The sequence below is a fragment of the Xyrauchen texanus genome, chromosome 32 (genome assembly GCF_025860055.1).
Source record: "Xyrauchen texanus isolate HMW12.3.18 chromosome 32, RBS_HiC_50CHRs, whole genome shotgun sequence".
Taxonomy (NCBI): Eukaryota; Metazoa; Chordata; class Actinopteri; order Cypriniformes; family Catostomidae; genus Xyrauchen; species Xyrauchen texanus.
This window is the reverse complement of record NC_068307.1, coordinates 21,015,880-21,035,892: the sequence shown is the minus strand read 5'-3', so window position 1 is coordinate 21,035,892 and position 20,013 is coordinate 21,015,880. Positions and strand designations below refer to the sequence as shown.

General features: G+C 37.6%; 1 protein-coding gene across 1 annotated transcript in view; it reads right to left on the bottom strand.

Moving 5' to 3' along the window:
• Positions 1–20,013, bottom strand: part of LOC127626152 (receptor-type tyrosine-protein phosphatase gamma-like) — a 370,169-nt gene that overhangs the window by 92,983 nt on the left and 257,173 nt on the right. The window lies entirely within an intron of this gene.

The window sequence follows — 20,013 nt, the reverse complement described above, 5'->3', positions numbered from 1 at the left end:
ACTAACAATTACCTAAATATTTTTTTTACAGAATTTATTAATCTGGGTTAATGTTAATTCATAAAAATACAACTGTTTATTGATAGTTCATGTTAGTTCATAATGTAATGTTAACATACAGTATACAACTTTTACATGTATTTATAGCATATGTTGAAATGAACATAAACCAAGATTAATATGTGCTGTAAAATATTGTTCATTGTAATTTTATGTTAACTGATGTTAATAATACAACAACACTGTAAAGAAAGATTTTCAATCATTTTAATTAATATGCACTTACATAATACCTAGTAATAAAGATACAAAAAAATTCTCACATTTTTTACTAAAACAAATGAAAGTAAATATACAAAATGATACAAACAAATCAATAAACTAATTCGGAAAAATGAACGAACTCTATCTGCACTTTTGCTACTAAGGTTTAATTCAGAGATGCTGCTTCATATCTGTTTGAGCACTCAGTCGCAACACAAGAAATGGTTCAAACTGGTCTACAGGCAAGGTCTTTGTGAATCTTAATAAAAAGCACAAGAAAAAAAGGAAAAATAATATTGATTATTTCATAAATATTCAATATATTGCCCAGCAGTAGTGTTAAGCTTGTTAGTCTAAGACCTTGTAGCAAGTCAGAATGTAATTCTTATACTATCACAGACGAAACACACATACTCCATTATCAAAGCCAATATCTCTCAATCTCATGGCCTTTAGTCCGTTTCATCCTGTAATCTCCTGAGTGCGTTCAGTCTGGCCCAAGTGTGTCATGTTTTGAGTCCAAACGGTGAGCCCTGTCCATCCTCTTATCACTTTGATGGGATCTTTGGCAGTAGATCAGGGCTAATAAATGTGCTCAACTCTTCACAGGCCAAAACGCAGTCTAAATTGGCAGCGCCTGCCTGTTATTCTCCCTTGTCAATACCTTTCCCCAAAAAACTCTCCAAAAAGACAACAAAAATCAACAATATTCTCGTTGGCAGAAAGTAATCAGTATTTTGCCAATAGCAGACATAGATTTAACAATAAAGTAACAGCGGAGACTCGTGCTGAGTGTCGGAGAGAGGCAGAAAAGGAGGAAATAATAAAACAAAAGCTAAAAATAAAGAAACAACAGGACAGAACTTGTTAAGCTAACATCAGTAAAGGTCAGCCAAAGACTAAAATCTTTCAGAGGCGGAGCAATTATTACATTTTGTTTAAAGATTACGATTTTTTCTTACGAAAAATTTCAAAAACTTAAAAAAAATTTAAACAACTGACTTCATAATCCAATTTCACCAAACATATAGGCACTTCCATTCAAACTAAAACCATTTGAAAGCGAACGATTAGATCCAAAACCCTGAAAGGTAAGTACTACATGCTGAAGACAGAAATTTAAAGGGATAGTTCAACCCAAAATGAAAATTCTCACATCATTTACTCACCCTCATGCCATTCCAGATGTGTATCACTTTCATTGTTCTGCTGAACACTGATGATGATTTTTAGAAGATAATTTCAACTCTGTAGGTCCATACAATGCAAGCGAATGGGTACCAACATTTTGAAGCTCTAAAATGCACATAAAGGCAGCATAAAAGTAATCCATATGACTCCAGTGATTAAATCCATATATTCATAAGTGATATGATTGGTGTGGGTGAGAAACAGGTCAATATTTAAGTCCTTTTTTACTTTAAAATCTTTTCCCTGTCCAGTAAGTGGTGATTATGCACAAAGAATGTGAAACACCAAAAACAAAAGAAGTATGTGAAAGTGAAAGTGAAGATTGAGTCTAAAAAAGGACTTAAATATTGATCCGTTTCTCACCCACACTTATCACATCACATCTGAAGATACAGATTAAATCACTGGAGTCTTACGGATTACTCTTATGTGGCCTTTATGTGCTTTTGGAGTTTCAAAATGTTGGTACCCATTCACTTGCATTGTATGGACCTACAGAGCTGAAATATTCTTCAAAAACATATTTTTTTTGTTCAACAAATGAAAGAAAGTAAAACATATCTGGGATGGCATGAGGGTGAGTAAATGATGAAAGAATTTTCCTTTTTGGGTGAATTATCCCTTTAATCAACATATCTAACGAAAACAATAACAAGTGTGTAATTATATATACTCTGTGAAAGATCAGAAGCATTATACTGTATACACATCCTGCTACACCCCACAGTCCAACACAAAGAATGGGTCGAATGCATCGGCATGTTTTTTTACACTCTTCCGTCAGCATCGTCAATATTATGCCTGCTGCATTTTTCTCGCCTCTGTAATCCTTACACGAAGCTTACAGCATGGCCCACTTTGGTCTAATTCAGTCTCAAACACCTCCATAGCTTCTGATCACAGATCGTACGCCGCATGCCAAAGAATTCAAGAGCCTACGGGCCCAAGCTTAACGCCTTCATCCGCAATGTCGTGTCTCACAGGCAGTGATTAATGACATAAATATCTGGGCAATTTCTGAGTACATGCTCTCAAATGAAAGTAAACAACAGAGAGAGAGGGAGATTAACATAACAGGGTCGTGAGTATCTTAACCTCTTGCTATTGGAAGCTGTCTTTAGTCTGTTTGTATTCAAGCAGGAGGAGAGGTGACAGAAAGTGACACATCTTCCATTTGAGACAGAGAGAGAGAGAGAGAGAGAGAGAGAGAGAGAGCGAGCAGACAACTAACATTACACTGAGAACAGAATGAAAAACCTGTCAGTCTTAACAGAGAGATAAAGAGGAATCATTATTTTTCAATGCTATTTTGTATTAACAATAAATGAATAATCCTTGCACACAAGAAATCACTTGCAAAACAATCAATATTTAGTACTTGAATTGAAATCGTAGGTTGCTTGACGAAACATATACTATACTATATACTGTATACTGCCTAGTCCCTTCTATTTTTTTAAGTACTGAATTGACGCTGGATTCACACATACTCTGTGAACAGGACATGATCAATACGTTGCGTTTGAGCTTTCACATTGGCCACACCTCTTTTCAAGGTTCCTACAGCAATGGCGGGCAGTCACTTGCACTTGTTTATCAGCGTACATGGTCGTAATTGGTTAATATAACAAAGCCTCTTTCAAGGCAAGTCAGTCCACTCTGAGGTCATCTTTGGAATGCTCTCGGCTAAAAAAAACTTGCTTTTTAGGTTGGATCAGCTAATGCGCATGCACGTTCTTGAGTTTATTGACAGGTGATGTCTTTATCTAAAGGTGATTGGCTCTTTTCCAGTAAGGCATGTATATCAATTTCTCCCATTCATTTTAATACCAGTGGTCCATCTCTTCAAAACTGTCTCTGTATATTTATAACATGGGCAAAAGTCCTGCAGTTTATTTATTTATTTATTCTTTCCTTTATTTAGTTATTTAGTGTTTGTTTGTATGCAGACCAAGTAGGTTCAATTTAAATATTGTTTATTTGCTTTTGCGTCTTTTCTATAATCTCCTGATTATTTTAGTTTTCTGCTACACCCAGAGCTGCTGAGATCAGTATGAGCCGTGTAATCCGTTAATATGGGCACTGAAATTAAAGCGCGCTGCTCACGTCCTGCTCAAGGAGGATATGTGAAACAGGCAGTGCATAGCATGCAGTTGGGATATGATAAAATATTGATATATTGATTATTGATTGGCATGTTATTTTATCAATATATTTTTAAACCATTGAAATATTAACATTAGCTGAAATTTCAATTAGAAGCCTAATTTGAATGCTATTCAATAGTGTAATAACTTTGGGAAACCACAAGGGGGAGATATAACATTTACTGAAGCCGGTTGTCGGTAGGAGAGGCACAGCTGCTGTCCTAACTAAACCTTAAGTTACAAAGGTTTTTGTATTTCTTCCAAAATGAACAAAGTGCCATTGATGAGTTTGCAGGTAAGTGTACGAAACTGGTGTAACTGCTTAAACTGAAATGGTGACGTTTATAATTAAATTTATTTGTGTGTAGCACTGAATAGATTTCATTCAAGCTGTCAAACCACAAAAAGACATACTTTTAACTGTAAATACATTGTGTAGGTTATATGAAAAATCATATACACAATGTTATCCAGTGATGGCTAGAGTAAATAGTCTTTCTAATGTGTTGGGTCGATTATAATGGCAAATTAAACGAGTTGCATTCAATAGCACAGGAGAATATGCAGCCTCCGAAGTCGTCTGCCAGAGGCGGTGCACATACTGTAATAACATGTCTGGTGGGTTAACCCCTTTAATTTACCCTGCTGCTCACACTTTACTAAAGTTGTGTTGAAAAATATGTTTGAAAAAAACAAAAGAATATTGTGCAATGAGCAGCCTTATTTAAATCTGAAGAAAGTCCTGATATATATCGATAATCTTCCAATTATCGATGTGTGAAAAAGGCATCGATACCAAGCCTATGCAGTGTTACAATTCTGTCACATGGCATAACTACATTGCATGTCGAATTCGGTAAGTGGCATTTGTTTAATAAATCTTTGTGCAAAAATTATAATTGCTTTCAAACAGGTTTCCCTGAATACCCCATTCCTTTTATATTTAAAACAATGTCCAACAATAAAGGTAGAACTGTCATGTCCATTGCAGTGATTATGTATCAATAAATATATAATTATTCAAAACAATATATTTTTTCAGTCAAAGTTTTCAGTCTTTTTATTTGATTCTAAAGCAAACCCCTCAATCACGTATTTGTTTTGGATTTAGCCTTGCATTGGATACTGGAAAGCTTTTTTGTGACTATATACTAGATGTAAATGCATGGATGATAAAGATGTTGTAACTCCTAAAGTACTTCATTAGTAGAATGTATATTCCTTACTATGCGCCAGAATTGTGCATAACCGCGACAGAAACACCAGTATATTCATTTAACCAGTATATCGCCAACCCCTACAGTGCACAGTGCATATTGCAATTGCAAGTTTATAGTGCTATTTCTGTCAAACACAGATACACTATCCTCAGGATGAGGTTCATGATATTTCTATAATTTATCAACATTTAATAATTTAGCTACTTTTAGTTTAAGATTCTCTCTTACGCTCTGATAATGCTGCATGCAAACAAATGCACAACAAACATTAAGCAAAGGGCAAAAATATCGATATTTCTGTGTGAACATAAACACACATAGAGGTGGAAGGACTTTTACCTCTGACAGCACAGAGAAGCCAAAGCAAATATGTAAAGGGCATAAGCAAGCAGCTCTCTGACAGCTGTGTGTGTTTGTGTGTGTGTTTAAGAGGAAAATCGAGAGAGAAAGTGTGTGTCTCCTCTAAGATCATTATCATACAGGTTACTTACAGGTATCCATGTATCGCATGTACTTAGTTAAGTGTGTGTCTGTGTGTCTCAACCAAGCTTCATTGGCACACAGGTCAGACATGGATCATATAATCCTCTGCTCTAGATACACATATTACTTACACACGGTTAGCCAAAAGTGCAAACACACTCATGAGAGAGATGGAGCTAAAAAGTATGAATTCGCTCACAAAACATTTAAGGTGAGAAGAATTCAAAACATCCCCCCCCCCTTCCAATTTGGCATCTCCGGGGTGGTAGCCAGCATCTTTTACCACAAAGCAACCTAGGCCCCCAAAACACACTTCTATTTAACAAGACACCACAGGGCTTACTACCCTCATAGCACACATACACTCACCATCCACTTTATAAGGTACGCCTGTACACCTATTATTGATGTGATTTTCTAGTCAGTCAATAGTGTGGCAGCATTGCAATGCATAAAATCATGCAGATACAGGTCAGGAGCTTCAGTTAATGTTCACATCAACCATCAGATTCATCAGACCAGGCTATGTTATTCCAGTCTTTAATTGTCCAGTTTTGGTGAGTCTGCCCAATGCAGTTTTAGCTTTCTGTTCATGGCTGACAGAAGTGGAACCCAACTTTTTGTTCTGCCATTGTAGCCCATCCACCAGAATGCAGGATGGGCCACAAAAGCAGAAGACCATGTCTGGCACTTTATTAGTGAGCTTTATTTTCACAAGCTCATTTGCATGTGAAAATAATGAGTGGGAAATTTGTGGCAAGTTTGTCCGAAGGGTAACTGTTAGGCTACTACTAATTGTGTTCCTATTACAGTACCTAACACACTTTATATGCTCCGTGAATGTAGGTGTGTTAGGTACTGTGATAGGAACACAATTAGTAGTAGCCTAACAGTTACCCTTCGGACAAACTTGCCACAAATTTCCCACTCATTATTTTCACATGCAAATGAGCTTGCGATTTGCCACAAATGTTTGCTAGAATTTGAAGCTCTTCATCGGTAGTGGTGAACCTGCAGGAAACCTTTGATGATAATGAAGAAAATAATGAGTGGGAATTTGCGGAAATTTTGCGGCAAGTTTGTCAGAACTATCGATTTTTGTAAGGTTTATGCTTTGGGCTGGTAACAGAAAGGATACAGGTTCAATCCGATGTAGGGGGTGGGATTGGAGAGTTGCTGTGATCACAATCTAGCTCTTTAACGATTGTGCCCTTTTGCAAGACACTTAACCACAGGCAGCTCCAGTGGGACCGTGCCTGATATTAGTTAATGTAATTCACTTTGAATGAACAACATCCGCTAATGGCGACTTGCACAGTATTCTCACGTATGTAGATGATGTTTCAGGGGTGGCTTAAAAGAACATTATGACTGGGATTTCAAAGACTAAAATCCAATTCCTATATTAGCTCCCCTGCTCCATGAAGTTGATAGGCCTTGATCTACAATCAGCTTTCTTTCTCTACCTTGTCATCTTGTTCACTTTGTTCAACAGAGCAGACCTGCCCATAGCTCAGCGCTTCAATCCTGGGAGTCGTAACGGGTGCTGAAGTTATTAGAACAGAAATGCCTTTTCTAACTCTGGGTGCAGTTTTTTGGTGTCATAACTTTATTAGTCTCAGCCTCTGATGTCACACCCACAGTCAGACTAATGCCTTTAGCACACAAACCTTGCAAGCACTTGAGAAACTGCAAGCTCCAAACATATTTAATTAAAGGTGCTAAGTGATTTTTTTTAATGGAAAGGTATGCAAAAAAATGTCCTCCTTCCTGAAAGATATTAATGAAATAAGTGTCCTGAGATATCTCACAAGTCTCTGTAACAGCTCTAGACTATGTAAACAGCTAACAAAAATGTGTCCGCAGTCAATGATGCTTTCTGCCTGTCAGTCATTTTGTTCATTATAAAAGTGTAGGAGTTGCAGCGAATTATTGAGGCATAATTCATTTTTATGCCATGTTGTTCACAACAGTTGCCAGTTGAGGGCGATATTTTGCAGCTGTTGTTTTTAACAACCGTTTCTGCTCTCAATAACACTAATTGTATTATCTTTGGAGTTCGTGGTTTAGGAAAGAGGGGCATGGCTAATCAAACGGTTCAATCTCGTGGAAGTAGAATGGCTGAAATTGCTTACAACACCCTTAATATGCAACCTCTGGGATTCAAGTTGCACAGGTTTTAGTCTGCCTGGAAACAAAGTTGTGCTTATAAGTGACTGGGCTGCAAGCCTGGAACAATGACTTATTTTGAGCAAAAAGTAATCACTGGATTTGTGTTTTGTTTCATCAAATCTTTTAAAGGTCTACACAGTAATATTCGTTTATGTTGCGATGACACCTAGCATCAAGCAAAACCAGAAGATCTCAATTTCCAATGCCATTGCAGAAATGAAATATTTGCAGTCAACCATTAGGCTATTAATTTATTCCATGAGTGAAAACGTCCAATAACAAGGGATTATTGAGATAAAGCAAGTACTATTATGCTGGTCATAAGATCTCACATTATGTAGAATCAAGCAGCTTTTTCTCTAAGACTGATATGAGTAGAGTCTTCATCTCATGTGAGTGTGCATCCTTTTAAACCTATTCTTCAAAAATACTATTCTTCAAAAAAGTTGATCAATTAGCAAAATAAAGATTTCTAAATTTTAGGTCAGAATAAATTGCAAATTGAAATAGACTTTATGCTGATAGTCTGGCTATGTGACACTGTAAATGAACAAGAAAATGTGGATGCAGGAAGGTCAAAATTATAATAAAAATAAAAATTTGAAAAGTTTGATGCATTAATTTCCTATTTGGAGGAAGGATCCATTGTCCTTGTAACACAACTGTGAGAGGCTTTTTACAGGATCAACATTAGCTATGCCAACAGAGCCCGTGGCAAACAAATGGATTCATCTAGAATCTCCTCCTGACGAGAGACTGTAATTCTCCTAACACCAAATGGAGGATAAAGGGAAAAAACAAGCTTCATTGCCTGACCCATTGGTGACCCAATATGGCTGCTCAACAGGATTGTGTTGATACAATTGAATATCAATATATTGCGATAATTTTTCTCACGATATTGTATCGATACTTAGATACATGTATCGTGATATTTTCAGTGCAGTCTGAGACACTTTTATGAGACATGAAAGAGACAAACTGATCCTGCAGGACTCACGGTTTCTCTCATGGACATTCTCGACCTCTCTCATGCGTTTGGATACAAGGCCGGGCAAAAATACAGATTTTCTACTTAATCTTCATTTGTACCAATGTCGATTCTTAACGTGCAAAGATCACTCTTTCTATCTGCAATCCCCAACAAACAAATGTGTGTAAAAACTTATCATTTGCCACAAAACATTTCTGTGATTAGCCACTGGCTGGTATTTTTTTTATTTTTTTTTTATTTCACTCACCAGTGTTTGGGTGTTTGGCATTAAGTTCAGCACCAAAGCCTTTTCACTGCAAGCTGAGAGTAAAGGTTTTGACTCTTTCTGTGTAATGTGAGTCCAAAGACTAGATCCAAACAAACTATTTGTTGTTTCTTAATATCTATTTTTAATATATTTTCTGTTCTCCACAGTCAGTTATTTATCAAAAACAACAAAAGAAACATTTAATTCTAAATCACACATAGCATGAATGCTGTAAAGAAGCCATTCGACCAAACAAACACTACTGTCAAAGTCCCTGCCACAGGCCTTAAAGAGGCAGTACAATTCTAGCACTTGTTAACAGTAAATACTTATAAATAGTACAAATTAGGCATGTAAACAACAAACATGTAACAATGTACTATATATATATATATATATATATATATATATATATATATATATATATATATATATATATATATATATACACATTCACCTAAAGGATTATTAGGAACACCTGTTCAATTTCTCATTAATGCAATTATCTAATCAACCAATCACATGGCAGTTGCTTCAATGCATTTAGGGGTGTGGTCCTGGTCAAGACAATCTCCTGAACTCCAAACTGAATGTCAGAATGGGAAAGAAATGTGATTTAAGCAATTTTGTGCGTGGCATGGTTGTTGGTGCCAGATGGGCCAGTCTGAGTATTTCAAAATCTGCTCAGTTACTGGGATTTTCACGCACAACCATTCCTAGGGTTTACAACGAATGGTGTGAAAAGGGAAAAACATCCAGTATGCGGCAGTCCTGTGGGCGAAAATGCCTTGTTGATGCTAGAGGTCAGAGGAGAATGGGCCGACTGATTCAAGCTGATAGAAGAGCAACTTTGCCTGAAATAACCACTCGTTACAACCGAGGTATGCAGCAAAGCATTTGTGAAGCCACAACACGCACAACCTTGAGGCGGATGGGCTACAACAGCAGAAGACCCCACCGGGTACCACTCATCTCCACTACAAATAGGAAAAAGAGGCTACAATTTGCAAGAGCTCACCAAAATTGGACAGTTGAAGACTGGAAAAATGTTGCCTGGTCTGATGAGTCTCGATTTCTGTTCAGACATTCAGATGGTAGAGTCAGAATTTGGCGTAAACAGAATGAGAACATGGATCCATCATGCCTTGTTACCACTGTGCAGGCTGGTGGTGGTGGTGTAATGGTGTGGGGGATGTTTTCTTGGCAAACTTTAGGCCCCTTAGTGCCAATTGGCCATCGTTTAAATGCCACGGCCTACCTGAGCATTGTTTCTGACCATGTCCATCCCTTTATGGCCACCATGTACCCATCCTCTGATGGCTACTTCCAGCAGGATAATGCACCATGTCACAAAGCTCGAATCATTTCAAATTGGTTTCTTGAAAATGACAATGAGTTCACTGTACTAAAATGGTGCATCCCACAAATCTCCATCAACTGCAAGATGCTATCCTATCAATATGGGCCAACATTTCTAAAGAATGCTTTCAGCACCTTGTTGAATCAATGCCACGTAGAATTAAGGCAGTTCTGAAGGCAAAAGGGGGTCAAACACAGTATTAGTATGGTGTTCCTAATAATCCTTTAGGTGAGTGTATATACAATTTGATGTAATACATGGACCACATTTAAAAAAAAAAGCTAAAATGTCACCAAAATGATGATAAACTCCAAAACTTGTAATATTGATATGCCCGTTATTTAACGAGTTAGAAGGTCCCCTGTATAATGAATAACAGCATTAGATGAAAGAGAATTTCTTTCATACCGTATGGAAGCAAAATGGACATTATAACTTAACTATACCCAAATTAATTGAAATTAAAAGTGAAATCGAACAATGGTACTGTGATGTATCATGACGTGGCTGGGGATACACTGTCGTACTTCTCATCTTTTTTGGTTTCTGAAAAGAAAACGTGCAAGGTAACCCTGCCGAGAACTGAGACGACAACAGACAATACCAAAACAAGGCTGTCTACCTTCAGCGAGGCTTTGAAGTAGGGACCCCCGCTGATCTTCAAGGAGGGGAAACGCTTCAAATCTGCCAACATAACTACAACTAGCCTCTTCTCCAAACCTCATGAGGTCTCATCAGGGTCAAGGTTAGTATCTAAGAAAACGCTTTATTTTGGCTGATAGCTTCTCAAAGGGCTCCCCGCTGCAACAGGACATGCAGGCAAGCAATCAACAGCTCTCAAGAACTTCAAAGCATGGTGAGGATTGGTCCTTTGACCTGCTAATTATAAACCAATCAGGCACGTGCACATTTTGGCTTACAGGGAAGACTACACCGGAGATTGGCAGAGGCTCTCTCTCTCTTTGTCTTCCTGTGTAAACATATTGACCTGCCTCTCAATTCAAACAGGAGCCAATTAGCCATTGCCACTGAATTAATTAAGCTTTTGTTTTATAATAGACTCAATCTGTTTCCTCAATATTTGTTTGCAGCTCAGTCCTCCATCAAGGTCAATAAGAGTTTAAAATAGAAATGATAAATGAATACCATAAATAGTAAATAACCCAGAGAATTATGCCATTAAGGGCTCTAAACTGAAGAACTGGCATTTCCTCTTCCTGGACTGGACAGCGTTAAAATGAAGGCGGCAGGGTGGGTCTACGTGCAACATGTTCTGGATGAGTGCACAAGCTCTAGTATATTTGTCTCGCAGACCTTGTGCTATTAAAGTCAGCTTCCCTCTGTCTTGAAAGTTTAGAATGTCAAGATTGGGACAGTTTAAAGTGCAAGACCAAAAAAGTGCAACCTCGGATATACGACTGCAACAACTAATCGATAATAAATATAATCAACAACAAATGTAATTATTGATTAGTTGGATATGTGCAGCATATGTGACGTCACCTTACAGAAAATTGTGCTTGCATAATAACTCATTTTAAAATGCTGGAAACGAATTGAACCTTTTATAGTACCTTTAGTACCTTCATTGATTATGAAAATAATGCTCACCTGTTATAACTTCAACTAATTCAAGGCAGCTAGTGATGGAATAAGGTCAGGAGTCAGGAGTGATCCTGTAAGGCTTATTTTAGCAGGCAAGACCAAAAAAAGAAGATAATAAAAGCCACAAGCAATAACACTGGAAGCCAACAACTGCAGCGCAAGCAATGGAATCATGGTCAGGAGTGATTCAGTAAAGTTTGAACTAAGAGCACGCACCTATCTTTATCTCTCTCATCACATATTCAATAGTAGAAAGCATGACATTAAGAATGCAACAACAACTCAAGCCTAATGCTTGTGAAATTAATCATATCAGCTGGTAGCTGACATGTTAATGGATCATTATAATAAATATTCCATTTGCTGTTGTGGTGGCATGCTAACACACACACACACACACACACGCACGCGTGCACACACACTCCTCTCTTAGGGTTGAATTTGAGTGACGGGACACAAATATCGATTTCGGCACTTTATCCCTTTAAAACAACAGGCCGTCACTGTGAGAAAGCAAAGGAGATAAACGAGCACTGCAGCCCGCCGGGAGCTGAGCCTAAAGATTTCCCATCAGTCCTTTCTCTCGGTGACCGAATGCCCGCTCCTTCATCTTCACTCCTCCTTTAACATTGCACGTTCTTTACACCATAGCCCTGTTCCAAAACTTACTTCAACCGCCTTGTATATTAAAAAAAGGTACAAATTCACTGACCTACAAAATGACATCCAGATAGACAGACAGCTGACAGGACATTTTTTTAAGGCAGCATCCTAGCCAGTGTTAATCTCGTCAATTCAATTTACATAATTTACTGATGAAAATTTTCATTGATGAAGGGTCAATGAATGTTGTTTGATTTTGTTAACAATAAAGAAGATGAGACGAAAAAGATGCATCATGACGATAATCAAAGTTTTAATGAAAATACACTATTGATAAAATATGACGAGAAAGAAATAATGCTGCAAGATATTAACAAAACAATAATTTAGTGTTTTATTTATTTATTTATTTTATTCAAATAATCCAGTCATAAAATGCTGGAGATAACCACGCTTGAGCTGTGTGAGTTGCCAGAGCTGAACACCCGTACGGTGAACTTTACTAAACTTTACTTACCGTTTCTGTTTTCTTTAACTGCCTTTCTTGAGCAAAAAAATGAATGGCCCTGCAAACCAGATGAATTGGACCTTTATCATTACCAATGTTTTTCTGATCCCCAATTTCCAAAACAGTTTTGTCCATTTCAAATTTAACATCATATAAGTTTTAGAAAGGCTGCTCTCTGGCACCATCTTCGAACCAAAAAAGATAACAAGATGCTCTCTGTTCTGAATCAGAAATAATCTCGCCACTCGCAGTGCGCAGACATTCTGAAGCTGTCTTGAAGAGTTTATTGTCAAGTTCGGGACGGGAGAGGGCAGGGTGCATGTAGGCAGCCTCTAATGCCTATAATATAAATGGTAATAGTGCCAAGCTCCTTCTGAATCTCAAAGAGCCAACCAGGGAGTTTTACATCAGTTGAAGTCTGTTTTTCGTCTCTGGGTTTTGTCTCTTATGAATGCAGTGTGCTCACCACACTTTGCCAAATTAAATGTATCCTGTATTGACATCTCTCCACGTCTCACAGTATGACACACACACACACACACACACACACACACACACACACACATGTTGTGTTTCCATGTTTTATGGGGACTTTCCATAGACATAATGGTTTTTATACTGTACAAACTATATATTCTATCCCATGACCCTAACCCTATCCCTAAACCTAACCCTCACAGAAAACTTTCTGCATTTTTAGATTTTCAAAAAACATAATTTAGTATGATTTATAAGCTGTTTTCCTCATGGGGACTGACAAAATGTCCCCACAAGGTCAAAAATTTCGGGTTTTACTATCCTTATGGGGACATTTGGTCCCCACAAAGTGATAAATACACGCTCACACACACACACACACACACACACACACACACACACAATATGTTGTGTTTCCATGTTTTATGGGGACTTTCCATAGACATAATGGTTTTTATACTGTACAAACTTTATATTCTATCCCCTAAACCTAACCCTACCCCTAAACCTAACCCTCACCCTCACAGAAAACATTCTGCATTTTTACATTTTCAAAAAACATAATTTTGTATGATTTATAAGCTGTTTTCCTCATGGGGACCAACAAAATGTCCCCACAAGGTCAAAAATTTCGGGTTTTACTATCCTTATGGGGACATTTGGTCCCCACAAAGTGATAAATACACGCTCACACACACACACACACACACACACACACACACACACACACACACACACACACACACACACACACACACACAGTTGTGTTTCCATGTTTTATGGGGACTTTCCATAGACATAATGGTTTTTATACTGTACAAACTTTATATTCTATCCCCTAAACCTAACCCTATCCCTAAACCTAACCCTCACAGAAAACTTTCTGCATTATTACATTTTCAAAAAACATAATTTAGTATGATTTATAAGCTGTTTTCCTCATGGGGACCGACAAAATGTCCCCACAAGGTCAAACATTTCGGGTTTTACTATACTTATGGGGACATTTGGTCCCCACAAAGTGATAAATACACGCTTACACACACACACACACACACACACACACACACACACACACACACACACACACACACACACACACACACACACACGTGTGGCTATCCTTATGAGGACTCACCACAGACATTATGATTTTTATACTGTATGAACTATACTGTAGATTCTATCCTCTAACACTAACCCTAACACAACACTCACAAAAACCTTCTGCATTTTTACATTTTCAAAAAACATCGTTTAGTATGTTTTTTAAGCTGTTTGAATTATGGGGACACTAGGAGGGAAGGGAAAAACAGGAGGGAAAACCCATTGCTTTATTGAGCAGCACCCAATGTATGTATGCAGAGAGGATAAATCAGGCCACAGGACTGTGTGTGAATGCATTTGTGTAAATATCTGTTTATTTATGTTAGTAATAAATAACGCAGTGATAATTAACACAACTATCACACCTTATGTAGAGAGGAAAGGAGATGTAAGTAAGCGGTGAACATCATATGAAGCATACAGGGTTTGCAAACTGTTTTACCGAGTGAGAACCGGTGCATTACCTGACATTTGACTCTGTGTGGTGCTAGCAAACTTCATGGTACTTTCTCTCCATTTCACTCCCCAAAAAAGACAAGAGGATTTTTGGTGCTACTACGATAAAATATAGAGTAAAAGTGTGTTTTGTAATTGATACTTTCTATGTATTCTATTATTTTGCTACAGAGAATTATGAAATGTATTTTTTCCGCCTAGTAAACCGCCTGAATGAGTATTTTCTGGCAAGCTTGATCACTATTTTTATCAACAGCATACAAAATGATTAACATTCAACATTCAGAATGACAACCTAATTATGACCAATACCAATTAGCTTTAGGCATTCTTTAATTGACACACCCCAAAATCAGAAGGTCAAGGCTATCATGTGTGCTCAATACGATCATTCCGACAGGACTTTAAGGCGGCATTAAACAAATGCATCGTGTCCTTGTATACAAGACTTTGACAATAAACAACTTTAATAAACAATGACAATAAACAACCTGAATGAATAAATAGCAAAAGAGCACACATATTCTCAGAGAATCTAAGGCCAGAAGCATACTATACGCAAGTACGCAAAAGGGAATGCTTGGCCAGAGCATTGCACTAGCGATGTCCCATTGAATATACACTTACTGATTTTACTTACTGAACAGCCAATTGTGTGGCAGCAGTCCAACGCATAAAATCATGCATAAATGGGTCAGGAGCTTCAGATAAATCTTCACATCAAACATCAGAATGGGAAAAACTTTGATCTCTGTGATTTCAACCATGGCTTGATGCCACATGGACTGGTTTGAGTATTTCTATAACTGCTGATCTCCTGTGATTTTTACGCACAACAGTCGCTAGAGTTTATTCAGAATGATGCCATAAAACAAACAAACAAAAAACATAGAGTGAGTGGCTGTTCTGTGGATGGAATCACCTTGTTGATGAGAGTGGTCAACGGAGACTGGTTTGAGCTGACAGAAAGGATACGGTTTTTCAGATAAGCATCTCAGAATGCACAGTATGTCAAACCTTGAGGCGGATGGGTTACAACAGCAGAAGATTACGTCAGGCACTTTATTAGGACCATGATGTTCCTAATAAAGTGCTCTGTTGAGTATGTGCATTCCCATGTTACTATGGCGGTAACAAACATCATTACTCTAGTGGGCGACAGAGTTACCTTAAGTCTCTTATCATAAACAATACCTTCTTTAAGAGTATCCAGTGGTTAGCAAACTTCAGGGTTCCTCGTTCCTGGAGAGCCATTTTTATGCAAACTATATTTCCAATTCTAGTTAAATGCGCCTGAACCAACTATTCAAATCTTTGGGTTTACTTGAAAATTACAGCTCTTGTAGAAGCAGGGTTGAAGCTTAACTCTGCAGGAAAGGCCATCTTCAACAGCAAGAATGAGGAATCATGATCTATTGTACATATGCAATAAATGTACAGGGTTGTGATTTCTGTGCAGATAGAATCTAATATGAAGTGGTCAGACTGACCTTCTAATGAACCGTTACTATTCTTCAATTCTCTTCACAGAGCAGAGAGAGTCCTTTCATGCCTCTTCCCAGAAAATGAAAGACCAACATAGATGCCCTGAGATCTGTTAAATTGTCATGTGTCTTTTATTTCCCATTTCAGGGTATTACTTCATAGAATATGGGAAACACTGTTTTTGAGCAAGAAAGGAAAGAGAGGACAGTATCTGTGGCATGATTATCAAAATGGCATCTAGCAAAGCAAAGAACTGGGACAACATCTATTTGCCCTCCAGGTAGCACATGGCTTTTAAAGAATGGATGTGTTTTTCAGTGTCAGAGAAAGCAGAGAGGAAAATATTACATTATGACAGGAATTGGCTGATCCCCTTTTCTTGAAAGGATAATAAACAATACAAAGACTGAAATAAAGGAATGACATGAATCGGTTATCTATAAACATTTGATAGAGTGTTGTTCAGAGCAAGAGAGAAAAAGAGCATCCCATAATGCATTACTGCGCTGAATAACTACATTTTCGGAGTAAGAAAGATGGAAAAATGTAACAAACTCAATGTCAGAAAATATATATGGTTCACATTAGGGTTTCAGTGCTAATTTGTTTTTTAAGCCATTACTTTGGGCCTTGTGTGGAAGAACAACATTGGCAATTTATGACATGTCATTACAGTGCATTAACATTGTTGAAGTGGAAAATCATTTTCCACTTGAATAATGCTTACACTGTTTAAGTATTTTCCTGAGTGTGTGTGTGCTGTGAAAATCATTCCTATTTTCATTCCATATTAAACTATGTACTGCTTAGCAAGTGTGTGTGTGTGTGTGTGTGTTTGTTTGTTTGTGCGTAATCCTTTCAAAAAATTTCTCCTGGGCTCAAATGAGACATTTTTGTGTATGTGCACATCTATAGATACACATATATATATATATATAGAAGTGTAACTTATATTCCCTATACACTCCAATGGTTTACTATATTTTTGTCTGAAAAAACGTATCTCATTTGGTCTCTCTTGGTCAAATCAGGCCCTGAGCCCAGAATATACTGGGAACTTGTTTAAAGACCCTTTTAACATAGACCAAACCTGAGGGACACCAGGGTGAGAGGAAATACTTACGTACGCCATGACCCCATTTCACATTCACCTTGTTGATGTTTTTTATCAGCTTTACTTCATGAGATGGCGTTTTTGTCAAGTAAAAATTGAGCTTTTCGAGAATGCTCTCCCTTGTGGATATATTTGAAAACAGCTTCTTCACGATAAAGTGTAAACAATATTGCGGCTCATGTTGTAGCAGAAAACGCATTCATTTTGCTATGATTTTGCCTTCTGTACACACTGAGACGGTGCTTTTGTCCAGTGAAAATCAAGCTTTTTGACAACGCTCTTTTGACAACGCTTGCATGTAGTGAGCACATGTATATGGAGCAAATCCTTGTACAGGTGTTGCGCAGGCACGAATCTCTTCACCCATTACGCACATAGATTTCCTTGCTCTCATTCAAAACTGGATGTGAGCTCTCAATTAACTGTTGCTCTTTCAAGAAATCTCCCTCATCTTGCTTAAAGAGCATGCACGTGTGCACGCTCAAAATGTGACTTGTGGACTCGCGATGACGGCATATTGTTCGTTTATACACATATTCTGTCTATGTAGATGCGATAAACTGAGGGAAAACAACACCGGAGTTTGAGGAATCAGCCCGCATTCTGGCCTTGTATTGTAAGATAATATTCAGATTCTTGTTGACGATGTAAGAGACATGAGCAAATTAAATGACTTTTTGTTGAACTCACGTCTTACAACTCTCACCTCAGTTTAAAACTTCAAATGTTCATTTGGAATGAATAACGGATTTGTACTCAGAACTCATACTGTATATGGAACAAAATCACCCGTCAATTTATTTAGAGTTTAACATGATATCGGGTTGACATGTCAAGTGCAGTTGTTTTGGGGAGGCGCAGTCTAGTAAATTTTGCCAGAGGGGTGACTTACTGTTTAAGAATTTGAAAACTCCTGACATAGTGAGACAGAAAAAAACTATTTGCTTTCATTGTAATAATTTGTTCAGGACTGGATGACCATGCATTAAATGCAGCTGATTAAATAAATCATAATAGCTTAAACAAAAATACTTGATTTGCACATTTAATTTGATAAAATGGTAGGATAGTATATTTAGGCTTAAGGCCAGAGTTAACAATATACTGGATACTGTATTGGGATACTGAGGCGCTCCCAAGCCAGCTGAGAGACATAATCTCTCCAGCGAGTTCTGGGTCTGCCACGGGGTCTTCTCCCAGTTGGACATGCCCGAAACACCTCATTTGGGAGATGCCTGAACCACCTCAACTGGCTCCTTTCAATGCAGAGGAGCAACAGCTCTACTCTGAGACCCTCCCGAATGATGAACTGAGTATCAGCAGTTGTCTTCTGATTTGTTTGGTTGTGTTGGGACATTTTCATACACATAGCCTTTTAAAATTGCCTTTGTCTAATGTGATCAGTGTGCAGAGCAGCCCTCCTGTTCCTTCACAGATTCACTTAAAGGTGTTTTGATAATATGAGTTAGGCATTTTAGATGATTAGATACATTTTTGCCTCAGTGAATGATTTGTGTTTTTAATTTTTTGCAGGATTACCGCAAGTGCTGTCTCCCCTGTTCCAAATGATGCCACCACCAACCACCATTACTACCCTCCTCTCCTGGCCCCCACCACCACCACCACCAATTCGTTGAAATTAATTTTTTAATTAATTAAAGTCTAATTTTTGCTTTTTGCGCAGTTAAGGCTCCAATTGTCCTTTTTCTTATTTTATATTAATGGCTAAATAACAGTATTTTATTGTAATAAATACAGTATTATAAATTGCAGTAACATTCCATAACAGTATAATACTGTACTTCATTATACAGTGTGCCAAACAATAACATTATAATACTGTACTTCATTTTACAGTATGCTAAAAATGATTGTAGTTAGTTTTACTGTAATTTTACCATGGTATGAAATACATCAACTACTGGATAATTTTTGCCAGTAAGTTACTATTAATTTGATAATAAACATTTTAAAGAGTACGTTTTTGCCTTCTGTCCACACTGAGATGGCGTTTTTGTCCAACGAAAATTTAGCTTTTTGAAAAAGCTCTCCCAAGAGCGTGTTTATATGCACGTTCTTCATTTTCACACCGATTATGCTTAACAAGCCGTCAATGCATGTGGCCATGTAAATGCAATAAACAGCGTTCCTTTATCATGTATGGTCATAAACGGTTTAAGAATAAACCGGCTGACATGGGTAGATTTTTGCCCATTACGGCGATATTTCACATGGCATATAAAAACCTTTACCCGTGTTCTCACCGGCTTATCCAATGTGTGCATGTGATGAGCGTGTCTCTTCGCGGTTCAACGTCAAAAGCAGAGAATATCATGATTATTTCAAATGTCGTTTAAACGCGGTTTTCATGCTTTGTCAGATTTTTTATAAATAAACAGATTTTTGGGAGTAATCAGCGTATTCGTGTGCATGTAAACGCATTCACTGATTAAAATATAACTTTATTTGTTAAAAAGACTCACTCACAAAAGTCTCATTGATTCGTGAACTGAACTACACTGGTTGCACTGTATGCTTGATAATACAGTAAGCAAATAAAATGCATTAGAAAGAGGCTTT